The following is a 12,891-nucleotide window of genomic DNA, read 5'->3' as shown; positions in this document are numbered from 1 at the left end:
TTTCTTTGATTGTTATTTATTTCCTCTGATCCAAGTTGTGAAGAGGGTTGCCTTCTGTATTTTTATTTTTATTTTTTCCATAGAACTTTTTTTATACTTAGATCACTTTTAATAGTCCAGTTAGAGCTTATTTTGGTATATACTATAAGATGCTAAACTATTCCTGTTTTGTGCCAAACTACTTTCTAGTAGTTTCCAATAGTTCTTCTCCAATAAAATATCCTTCCCTAGCACTTTTTGTTCTTATGTATATCAAACACTGGGTGATTATTTCATTTGTATGTCTTTCTTGTCTGGTCTTTCCAACTGAGCTGATTTTCTGTTTTTTAACCAATACCAAATAGTTTTGAAGATTACTACTACTTTGTAGGTTTGGCAATGTTAGGTGCCTTCTACTTTTCTTCTTTATTTTTCTTGATAGTCCATACCTTTTGTTCCTCCAAATGGATTTTATTTCATCTAATTTTGTTGGCTTGGCACTGCAGTAAGTCATTTAATTAACATAGGTGTGGTGTGTTGGAGCACAACCCTAAATTGGCCCTCTTTGTTCCTGTGACCTGTACATTTCAGTTCAGTATACATTTACTAAGCATGTGCTGTCTGCTAGACAAAGTGCGAGGTACTAAAAATAAAAACACATAAACAAAAAACTGCCCCTTCCCTTAAGGAGCTTTCATGCGATTTAGAAGTTACAACATGTAGAACAAAAATACAAGATAATTTGAGCTGAGAAAAAGCCCTGTCTGTGAAAGAATCAGGAAAGGCTTCCCACAATATTTAGTACCTGAGAGCTTAGACTTGAGTAGATCAAGAATTCTAAGAAATTAGGGTGATGAAGGTATGCATTCTAGGTATAAGGGACTGGATAGATTTTTTTTTTCCCCATTGTCTACTTTGAAGTCTCTCACTGTGTATTTGCAGATTAATATCTGGAAAGGATTCTGTTTAATTGAGAGACAGCCCAAAATAGTGCCCAGCCTGAGAGAATTTCTAGCAGTTAATGACCTCAAACAAAATAGAAATATTATTATTTTATTCTATAATCTTTTCCTAGAAGTTTTTTTAAAATTAAGAACCTTTACATTCATAATAAATTCATAATTGTTAAAGGAGCATCACATGTGTGCTAAATCAAATTATATCTTTGACCTACTTATAAGTGATTTGGTAAAAAAAAAAAAAAGCAGGGGCAGCTAGGTGGCGCAGTGGATAAGAGCACTGGCCCTGAATTCAGGAGTACCTGAGTTCAAATGTGGCCTCAGACACGTAACACTTAACTAGCTGTGTGACTCTGGGCAAGTCACTTAATCCCATTGCCTAGCCAAAAAAAAAAAAAGGCACTAGAACCTCTGGTTTTGCTCTGGTTATCCCAACTACATGTGTTGTATAGGGGATCAAGGAAGGGATTGCAACCTTAGATTGTGCCAAGACTCATGATTACATCATTCTCTAGTGTTCATTTTCTCTGAAGGATTAGAGCAAAATGAGATTCAAGATACATTAGGGACCAGTCATAGTCACCATGGCATATTTTCATATGGAAGTGTTCCCCAGTGGTTGGTATAGTGCCTTCCTTGAGGTATTATCATAAAAGGGATCATTGTAAAGCAGACCTTTTCCCATAGAAACAGGTAGGATTAGAAATTGTATAGAGTCCTTGTAATCAGTTATTTAACATCTAATGTCCAAGAATCAACTATAAAATTCTGTACTTCAGTGGGTCTCTTCAGTGGGACTTCGATGCAGATATTTCCTCTAACAGTGCAGCTTTTAGCTCATCCATGCTTTCTCATCCTGTCCTCAGTTTCCTGAAGATCATCCAGATGAGAGCCCATATAGTAAAGATATAGTCACTACCAACCACTTAGTATCCCAGGTGATTATATCATTCTCCAGGTCTTAAAAATATAGGGAGAGGGACTGTGTCTTAATTGGTATAATGAACTCGTGCATCAAGAAATTCAGATTGGTACCTTCTCTGCAGTTGATGGTCCAGTGAGTTGCTCTGACATGCAAGTTACAGCAGTAGCAGAGGCAGTGTCGGAGGCAGACCTTAAAACCACGTGTTTGTGGCTCCAAATTAAGTGCGATATTTCCTACACTAGGCTGACTCTCAGGCTACTAGAGCAGCGCCAGGTTTTGGAAGCTTCTAGATGTCCAGTCCTGCATGCCAGGTGCAGGTAACCCAGTGAACCCCGCTTCTTAGTGGAGATTAAGGATTGCAAGACTTTATTGGGAAGGAGGGGGAAGAATTCTCATGAAGAGCAAGTCCTGGATTTGTAGTGTTTTAAGTCCATGCCCTTCTGTACAGCAGTCTCTCATAAATAGACATTTTAAAACTTTACATTGATGGTACAAGGGGTCTAAGAGACTTGAAAGTCTGTACAAACAGGACCAATTGTACCAGTATACCAGTTATAAGTTTTCCTAAAACAAGTAGACTGTTAATAAATAAAACATTTAATATTTTTAACCTTCTTAGATGTTTGACTTTCATGGACTGAATTGGAAAACCATAAGAAAGTTTGAACTTCAAGCCTTTTTCTTGATGAAATTCCCCTGTTTGATAGTATTTCTCACTGAAAAGCATTTTTTAAAGTAAGAGCAGCCTATTATTTCTTCCCCTTGCCCTCATCTCAGTTTAGTCAAAAATATAGTCTATTAACTCATTCCCCTGTACTTTTTAAAAAGAAGTTTCAGTATATCCTAGAATTGCTAAGATATAATTGGCATGATTGAGTTGTAATAAAGGAATATATTTGTTAAATTCCGCAGAGTATCCCACTTGATCATGACTTCTAAAGGAATGAATGACAGCATTCATGAACTTTTATGTCAAAGGTTTCTTAACAGCAAAACTCATTTCTCTGGTGCATTAAAGTTGGTTACAGCCCTTTCTCCACAATAATGTTAAGAAGTAATACAATTCTCCTCCTGTGACAAATTAACTGGTACAAACAACTAATATCCTAGCTCCGAAGTTGGAAGGACCCTTCGAGACCTGCTTATCCTACAATGTCCATGTTACAAATGAGGAAACTGAGGCCCAGAGAAATGAAGTGACTTCCTCAGTGTCATGTTATGTTCTTTAACATGATAGCGAAGGAGAAGTTGAATTAATATTTAGGATTAAATAAACTTAAAGTCACTTGATAAACAAGATAGAGGGCTAGGCATTTTCTCTGATTCCCTTGACCTCTCCAAAATAGAAAGTATGCACCAAAGGCAAGAACAAACAAACTTGAGCTACTTTCTTGGCTCCGTGATTTAGGATACCAGAATCCAAAAGAAAGCTTAAAGAAAATAATAATAATAATAATAATAATAATATCTATACTGAACTTACTTAGCAATTCCCCTCCTACTCCCCAAGCGACAGTGGCAAGGCTGCATCCCATAAGGGGCTTAAAAGAAAACCCAGGGGCACCTAGGTGGTGCAGTAGTTAGAGCTCCAGCTGTGGAGTCAGGAGGACCCAAGTTCAAATCCAGCCTCAGACACTTGACACTTACTAGCTGTGTGACCCTGAGCAAGTCATTTGTCCCCAGTTGCCTCACCAAAAAAGAAGGAAGGAAGGAAACCAACCAGATCCAGACCCCCATACCTTGTCTCTTCCCTCTGGTTTTGGTGCCTTGGAAATTCTGGCTCCAAACTTTGAGAGCATCCTTAGGCCAAGACAGATAGCCAGTGCAACAGGCAGCATTCTTTGCTGTAATTTCTGCAGGACAGTTAGGAACAGAGGGAAAGAGGGCAGGACATCATGTCTCCCACCTCAGTCCTCCCAGAGCTTCAGAGACCCAAACAAAAATTAACCACATAGCACCAGCCTGGCAATTATCTGCACTGTCATTGCCAGGCCAATGAAACTCATCATCAATGGAGGGAGTAGGACACAGGGCAGGGAAGGTGGGGAGAACTGGGACCAATTTTTTCCACTCTAAAGTCACTTGAGACAGAGACCTAAGCTGGTATGAGAGGAGGCTGAGATGCTTTGAGATTCAGCCCCCAATTCACCACCATTAGAAGGGAGGGGGAGTCAGCAAGTCAGAAAGTGAACAATATGAGAAAGTGGGGGGGGTGTTTGAAATTACCAAAGTTCTCAGCAAGAAGACAGTGCAATAACTTCAACATCAACAGATAAATCAATAGGGAAGAAAAATTAAAAGCAAAAAGAAATGTGGCCTCCAGATCTGTAACTGAATTCAGACATTTGCAGAACAAACGAAAACATTTGATGAGACAGAAGACCCTTTGGAATTTGAGGAGAACATGGAATCACAACACACTGTTCCTGAGTGGTTTAAAAAAAATGAGAGTTGTGAGAGCAAAGTTTATGCCCTACACAACGAAAGTAGTGGGCAGAATAAAAAATTGAAATCTGCGATGGCAAGTCTCACCAAATAAAAGAGGGAACAGTAGATTGGAATGCAATTACACAGAAGTGAAAGACATTCTAGAAGAAAAGCAAAAACACAATAACTTTAAAAGAAAGTAAGCTCACTAAAAAAGCAAAAACATACTGATATTGAAGACAAGATGGATAGAGACAGCCTAAGGATAAGAGTTCTATTAGAACACGACAGGACAAAAATCTTTAATGCCGTAAATTCAAGAAATAATATATGAGAACTGCACAAAACTTCTGAACATAGAAAATGAAAAGGCAGTTGAAGAATTTATAGATCACCTCCAGAAAAAAACCCAAGCCTGCACACTCCAGGACACATACTGGTTGAATTTAACAATTCACTTTAGAAAAACGTTCTGCTAGCCCTTGGGAGAAAGACCTTCAAATACAAAGGGAAAGAAATTGTATAATAAAAGACTATTCTATACCTGCCAGAAAATGTAGGAGGGAATGGAATGTGTGCCAGAGAGGATTAAATAATAATCATCAAAGAATAAAGGATTTTGAGATTTATGCTAGCGTATTTACAACAAAGGTTAAAATTCTAAATGTTTTGCTTATTTCTATATATTGTCCCTAGCAGGACTCACTGAATGTTAGAAAACTAAAGTGCTGAATGCATAGAATATATCAAGTGTATAGTGCAAGTATAGGAACACAATATGATTTTTTTCTGAAAACATCATTAATCATCATCATCGGTCTGATTCTGCTGTCACAAGAACATAGATCCCAATCTTATTGTGCTATAAGAAATGATGAGCAACATGATCTCAGAAAAACCTGGAAAGGGGCAGCTAGGTGGCGCAGTGGATCGAGCACTGGCCCTGGATTCAGGAGGACCTGAGTTCAAATGCGGCCTCAGACAGATACCACTTATTAGCTGTGTGACCCTGGGCAAGTCACTTAACCCCAATTGCCTCACCAAAAAAAAAAAAAAAGAAAAAAGAAAAACCTGGAAAGACTTACATGAACTGATGTAAAATGAAATGAGCAGAACCAGAAGAACATTGTATTGTATATGATGATCAACTGTGAACGACTTAGCTATTTTCAGCAATACAATGATCCAAGACAGTTCTGAAGACTTATGATGAAAAAATGTTATCTGTCCCCAGAGAATGAACTGATGGAGTCTCAATGCATATCAAAATACACTTTTTTTCCTTGGGCTTTTTTTTGAAATGTTTTCTTTTAGTGTGACAAATGTGGAAATTTGTTTTGCATGACTGAACGTGTATAACCTTGCCTTCTCAGTGAGGGGGAGGGGAGAGGAGGGAATTTAAAATTTTTTAAATTAAATTTGTTTAAAATTCAAAATTTTTAAAGTCAAATTTAACATGTAGGAGGGGAGGAAAGGACATAGCTCATAGTTTTACTCCAGCGCTACCTGTTTGAAGCCTGCTCACTCTGTTAGACAAGAGGTATACTATGCTAATTTAAGGTTTGCTTGGCAGTAGTGCACATGCATGTGTTGTATATGTACACATATGCATGAATGTATATGTGTATATATTAACATTATTTCATATAACAAATAATTTACCTCTTCTCAATTCAGGGGAAATTCTGCCCTAGTTTTCCTTACTATATTTTCTTGTCTGGTGCATATTTGGATATTTTTAAAGCTTTTTCTGCTGGTAATATAAAAATCTCAACTTGCCTTTATCAGCAGATAGCTAAGGATGAGCACTTTTTGCTCTTCAGTGAAATAGGACATTCTCATCTCCAGAGCAAGCAGTCTGTTGTGAATGTAGGTGTGTTTCCCTTTTGAAAAGTGATTCTAAAAGACCGTCTGCCGTGTATCCAAAAAAGGAAAAGAAATTCTGTTCTTTCTCCTTTTCTGCCCTGCTAGATGTTTCCAGATCCAAAATCCACTCTAGTACATGAGGTCTCTGAACCTGAATGGGGGTGGGGGTGGAGTCAATAACCTATGAAGTTTAACATTTTCTTCAGTTATATAAAATTACAAAGGGTCAATAAGTTTTATCAGGCTGCCAGAGAGAATGCAAGTAAAGTTAACAAACATTTATTAAATCCCTAATTTGTGCTAGTCACTGTGCTAAGCACTAGAGTTACAAAGAAAAGATAGTCCCTTCTCCCAGGAATTTCAGTCTTCAAGGGGGAGGAAATAAGCAAATAACTCTGTACAAACATGGTATATACAGGTTAAATTGTAAATCATAAACAGAGAGAAAGCACTAGCATTAAATGGATTCAGAAAAGACTTCTTGTAGAAGGTGGGGTTTTAGCTGGCACTTGAAGGAAGCCAGGAGATAAAGATCAAGAGGGAGAGGATTCTAATCATGGGTGGCAGCCGGTGAAAATGTACAGAGTAGTACAAGAAGGCCCTTGACTCTGTAGCAGATAAGGGGAAGAGAGTAAAGTGAAAGAAGACAAGAAAGGCAAGAAGGTACCAGGTTATGAAGGGCTTTGACAGAGGGTTGGATATTTTTTAACCTAAAGGTAAAAAGCAGCCATTGACATTGTTCCACTGCTCTAGCAATTCTTTATTTTTAAACCTTGGAAGTTAAAGTACTTTGCTCTGAAGGGGAGAATTTTTATTTTCTGATCAATATCTGGTGTTCATTAACCCTGGATTAGAAGAAATCAAGCTCAAACCAGATCTCCCCCTTGGGCAAGGGGCTAATTGTTTTTAATTTTATTTTGTTTTTTATTTATTTTGCTTTGATACAAAAATAAAAGATAACAATAAGTCTAATCACCAAACCAAAAAGAAAAAAGACCTTCATCTAAGGCCACTTCTTTCATCCCTTTCTTCCTGTTCATGTGGTATTTATTACATACATACTAATTAGGAGAGATAGAAAATTTCACTTCCTTCTTCCTTGACCCTCCTTTCTACATTTTTACATTGCTTTTACTTCCCTTCACTTTTCCATCTTAAAACCTTTAGAACAGAACCAATCTACCTCTATGCTCTCTGTTTTTCTTACTTAATTTCCTCAGTACCCTTTGAATACATTAAGGTTTTAACATTCTGTTAAAATGTTAACATTACAGCATTCCAAATGCTCAAATAAATTTACTTTCTAGTTTTCTCTTAAGTATTCTGTTTGCATTTAAAAGTTTTGCTTGGCTCTGGTCTTTTCCTCAGAAACAAAAGGCCTCTCTTCCAATAAAGGTCTTTTTTTCCTCCTCCCCCTCCCCTGAAATCATACTCAGCTTTATAGGACAACAGGATAAGCTGTTCTTAATTGTGAGCTTTTATCTTCTGCCTTTTGGAATACATATTCCAAGATCTCCTCTGATTCATAGCAGAAGTTGCCAAGTCTTTTGTTGTTGTGCAGTCATTTTTCAGTCAAGTTCAACTCTTCATAACTCCATTTGGGGTTTTCTTGGCAAAGATACTGGAGTGGTGTGCCATTTCCTTCTCCAGCGCATTTTACAGATGAGAAAACTGAGACAAATGGGTTAAGTGACTTACCCAGGGTCACCCAGCTAGTAAGTGTCCGAGGTCAGATTTGAACTCAAGAAGATGACTTTTTGAGACTCCAGGCTTGGCATTCTATCCATTGCAACACCTAACTGCCCCTGCCATGTCTTATGTGGTCCTAATTACAGTTCTTTATTACTTGAATTCCTTTCTGGATATTTGCAGATTTTTTTTTCTGTTTTTATATGGTGGCTCTTGAATTTGACTATGATGTTTATGAGGTTTTTCCTTTTAGGGTTTCTTTCAGGAGATAACTTGGTGTATTCTATCTTCACTTTATGGTTCTAATAAATCATGGTTTTCAGGGAATCCAGTGATTCTTAAATTATCTCTCTTTGACCTGTTTTTCAGGTCAGTTTTTTATATCAGATGTCTTAGTTTTCTTTTGTTTTTTCAATCTTTTGATTTTGTTTCTTGTTGTCTCATTGATTTTTGTTTGGTCTACCCTTGTTCTCAGGAAGTCAGCTTCTTTGGTAAGTTTTATCCCTTTCTCTTCTGAGCTGTTTATTTACTTTTAAAAATCTCTCTTTTCAGTATTTATATACTTACAAAAAATCACCCCACCCCCACCCCATCTCGTCTGCATGGGCTTGTTACAAATTACTTTTTACTTGTTTTGGGAATCCCTAGGTTTTCAATCTTTTTTACTTATTTGTGGTTTTTTTTTTATTTACATCTATCCACCTTTAGTTCCTGAATTTGGGCCTTGGGCCAGGGCCAGGTTCCACTCCTAATGTACTGTTGGGTGGGGTATTAAGTGTCACCTGAATTCCACTGGGTTCCTCTGCTAAGCTTTGCCTCCTGGAGTTAGGCTGCATCCTAGATCTGTGAGGCTCAGAATATCGCTTTTCAGGGTGGAGTCCTAGATACTTAAAGGCTATCTCAGTCTGAGTACTTCCTGGCTGCTCTAGTCACTGCCACTTTTCAGGACTTCCAGGGCACTCGCCACTGCTGCATAGTGAGGCTTTCTGACCCATCTTTCTGGACAAGCCTTTCTCTCCTGTGTTCTCTGCTCTCTTGCGATCTCTAACTTGTTTGTCTTCATACACATATCTACTTCGGTTCAGGATACCATTTTGCCTAGAAGTCATGAGAGACTAATTATTTTATGATACACTGGTTACTTGTTTTTGTGTCCTTTTAAAATTCTGTCTAGGCAGCTGGGTGGCGCAGTGGATAGAGCTCCAGCCCTGAAGTCAGGAGGACCTGAGTTCAAATGTGACCTCAGACCAAGCACTTGACACTAGCTGTGTGACCCTGGGCAAGTCACTTAACCCCAATTGCCCGAAGGAAAAAAAAGCCAATCTTTTTTTAAAAAAAATGCTATCTAAATGTGAGTTATGGTTTCCCATGATATGTCATGGATTAAAAACAGAAAGAAAACACATTAGAGGAGGCACTTGGGAAGCGTTTAGCTTTACTCCACAATTCCCATGACTTCCCATGCTACACAGAAAGACTTGATCCTGCCGTCTCCTACAAGTGTTCTGTTTCTGTGTGAATTCCAAAATTATTTTATGTGATTGTAATCATTTTTCAGTTCATTTTTTCCTGTATCTTATGATCCCAACCCTGTTCTTCATCCCCATACTAACCTCCATCCTCTCCACTCCTGTCTTTTCTAGGATATCAGCCTTGTGCTGGCACCACCAATCTCCCTTTCTTCTCTCTCCTTAACTTTTGTTGGATTATTTCAGTATTATATGTTAGATTGCTTTGGCCCTTGTCCTATTGCTTATCATACCTTGCTAAACTATAGATTAATCCTGCTATCTGTATCCTTCACATACTGCTGAACTGAGCAGAAGAAAAACATGTCATGAAACTGCTGATTCAATTAGCTATAAATTTATGTCATCTAATCCCAACTGGGTCCTCACTGCAGCAAGATAATCATCTTACTCTTCCCTTATTGCTTTGCTATACAGTGGCTGTAACAAACCATTTCTCCCCAAAATTCTCACAACACTCTCCTACTCCTCAGCCTCTCAGCCAAGCATCCCGTCTCATACCTCACTGAAGAAATTGAAGCCGTTTTCTGAGAGCTCCTTTTCTCCTGTCCTCATCTCACATCAACCAGAGATCTTCTCACATTATCCCCGTGGTGTTGGGGTTTTTTTTTTCCATTTCTTTGAGCCAGTTCTTGTTTAGGGTAAAGAGACCGTTCCACGGACCTCACATTCCGTTCTTGGGGCTCTGCAGGCTGGCTTCAGTGTCTGCAGGGAAGGACCCGTAGCCGGGAGCTGCAGTAGCAGTGCTACAAGTCAGAATTATGTGAGGCAAATTTACATAAAGCAAGAACTATCTATAAATAAAGAAAAGGCCTTTCTCCTTAACAAGGCCAACATCTCTGTTGTTGTTCTTGATCAGTCATTTAAGTCATCTCTGGCTCTTCATGACCCCAGTTGAGGTTTTCTTGGCAAAGATACTAGAGTGATTTGCTGTTTCCTTCTCCAGCTCATTTTACAGATGAGGAAACTGAGACAAACAGGGTTAACTGATTTGCCCGGGGTCACAAGTATCTGAGGCCAGATTTGAATTCAGGTCTTCCTGCCTCCAGGCTTGCTGGTACTCTATCCACTGTACCCCCTAGCTGCCCTACATGCATCTGTAATCACATCTGTTCTTATCTTCTGCAGCATATTGCCTTTCTTATCAAAACCACCATCACCCTGACTTTCTCTTCTAATCACTCCCTGTCTGTCATCTTTTCCTGCTGATCATGTCTCCTTCGTTCTTTCAAAAACAAAACAAACAGAACCCTCCCTTGATCCTGTCATCTGTATGAAATATTGTTCTAAATATTCTCTTTACCTCAGCTAAACCACTTAAGAAATCCATCCAGACTAAATAGATCTCCACTTCCTCTCCTCCGAGTCTTTTCTTAACCCTCTGTTTTCTGACTTATAACTTCTTCATCTGAAACTGTCCTCTTCAAAGTTGTGAGTGATCTCTTAATTGCCAAACTCAGTGGCCTTTTCTGGATTCTTATTTTTGTTGATTATCCCCATCCCCACCCCTGTGGCTTTTGACACTGTTGATCATTTCTCTTCCTGAATAACCCCTCTAGGTTGATACTACTCTCTTCTGGTTCTCTTTCCATCTACCTGATTGTTCTTTCTCCGTCTCCTTTACTGGACTTTCATATCATGCCCACTGACCTTTGTAGGTTCATCATATGTACCATGTCCCCAGTTGTGGATGTACCCCAAGGCTCTGTCCTAGGCTTTCCATCTTTTCCCTCTATACTGCCTTAATGGATGAATGAGCTCATCAGCTTCCATGAGTTCTCTTATATCTGTGCAGATAATTACCAGATGTGTATGTGTGTGTGTGTGTGTGTGTGTGTGTGTGTGTGTGTGTGTACGTACGTATTCAGCCCTAGTGTGTCTCTAGAGCCTAGTACTATATTACCAATTGCCTTTTGGACATCTTTACCTGAAGAGCCCATAGTCATGGACTCAAAAATTGGCATATTCATATCAGAACTCATTATCTCCCTCCTCTCCCAGCCCTCTCACCCCTGACCCTCTCTTCTAAACTTTCCTATTACTGTTATCAGTACCACTATCCTTCCAGTTACCCAGGCTTGCAACCTCAATGTCATTCCCTGACTCTTGACTAAAATTTACTTCACATGTAATCAGTCCATTGTCATATCTTGTCATTTCAGCATTCATAACATTTTTCCCATCCTGTCCGCTTCTCTCCACGCAAACAACTACCATCCTAGCCTTCTAATTAGACTTCCTGTCTCACAGTTCTTCATGTTCCAGTATATCCTCTACTCAGCTGCCCAAGTGATTTTCCGAAAACACAGGCCTGACCACGTTTGTCCTCCCCTCTATCACCAGTGGTTCCCTCTGGGATCAAATATAAAATCCCTTCCCTTGGCCTGTTGTGAAGCCCCCTGTTTTATACTTCCAGTCTTCTTACACTTTAATGCTCTTACATTTATTTTACAATCCAGTGATACCTGCCCTGTTAACGGGGTTTTGCTCATGACACTCTGAATCTTGACATTGTGCCTTTTTACTAGTTGTCACCTCTACCTGCTCTCCTTCACTTCTTCTATCAGCTTCCTTTAACGTTTAGCTCAGATTTCACTTTCTGCGGGAGGTCTTTTTCAGTATCCTTTTTTTAATTATTGTATTAACAGTATAAATGTCTTCCTTGGTTATTGCATAGGTTTTATTTTATGCATTTTAAAACATTCTGAGAAGCCTGTAGGCTTCACCAGACTTGCCAAGGAGTCCATGATACAAAAAAAGTTAAGCCACCCCTTCCCTGGCTGCTAGTGCTTTCCTCTCTGAGGTTCCTTTCCATCTTGGGGGGTGGCGCATTTACCTAGTTATTTACATATTGTCTCCCCCATTAGAATGTGAATTCCTTGAAGACGGGAAGTGTTTTGCCTCTTTGTACCCTGAACACTTTTCACAGTATGTGGCACGTAGTAGGTGCTTAAGAAAATGTTTATTGCCTGCCTGATGGCTGTTCGTAATTATTACTGCTTCATGCAGTTCCAGTACTGGTTTTGCAACTAGTAACTGGATCTGTAACTTTGGACAAATCACTTAACCTCTTTCAACATCCCAGAGTTCTTTATCTACAAAATGAGGGGATTAGACTAATTATTCTATGAAATTTGTCATACCTCTAGTCTAAATTACATTCCAGAAGAAATTGTTCTATTCACACATTTTACTTACGATTGCCTAAACAGATCTCAATGCTTGCCAAAACTCTGTAAGGCAGAGATCAAACTCAAACACAGATCCTGCTGCTTTTAACTCGGTTGGATTGGCCCAGAAAGTTCATCTAAAAAATGACCAGAATTCAAAATAGGATGATAAAAATGTTGTCATTTAGGAATACGTTCTTCCTCAAGATGCATATACCATATGTTGGTTGAATATTTTGCTCCTTAATTTTTGTGTTTTGAAACTTTGTTTTAAAAATGCAGATATTTGGTTTTCTGTAATGAGGCCATAACTTTAATACCTCAGAGTCAACAGATTTAATTTTGGC

The 12,891-nt window shown here is 38.8% G+C and overlaps 1 protein-coding gene across 7 annotated transcripts in view; it reads left to right on the top strand.

The window, feature by feature from the left end:
• Positions 1-12,891, top strand: part of PPP1R12A (protein phosphatase 1 regulatory subunit 12A) — a 178,717-nt gene that overhangs the window by 152,550 nt on the left and 13,276 nt on the right. The window lies entirely within an intron of this gene.

This window comes from Phascolarctos cinereus, unplaced genomic scaffold, assembly GCF_003287225.1.
Source record: "Phascolarctos cinereus isolate Bilbo 61053 unplaced genomic scaffold, phaCin_HiC Scaffold_1;HRSCAF=81, whole genome shotgun sequence".
In the NCBI taxonomy this organism is placed as follows: Eukaryota; Metazoa; Chordata; class Mammalia; order Diprotodontia; family Phascolarctidae; genus Phascolarctos; species Phascolarctos cinereus.
This window is presented reverse-complemented; position numbering and strand designations above follow the sequence as displayed.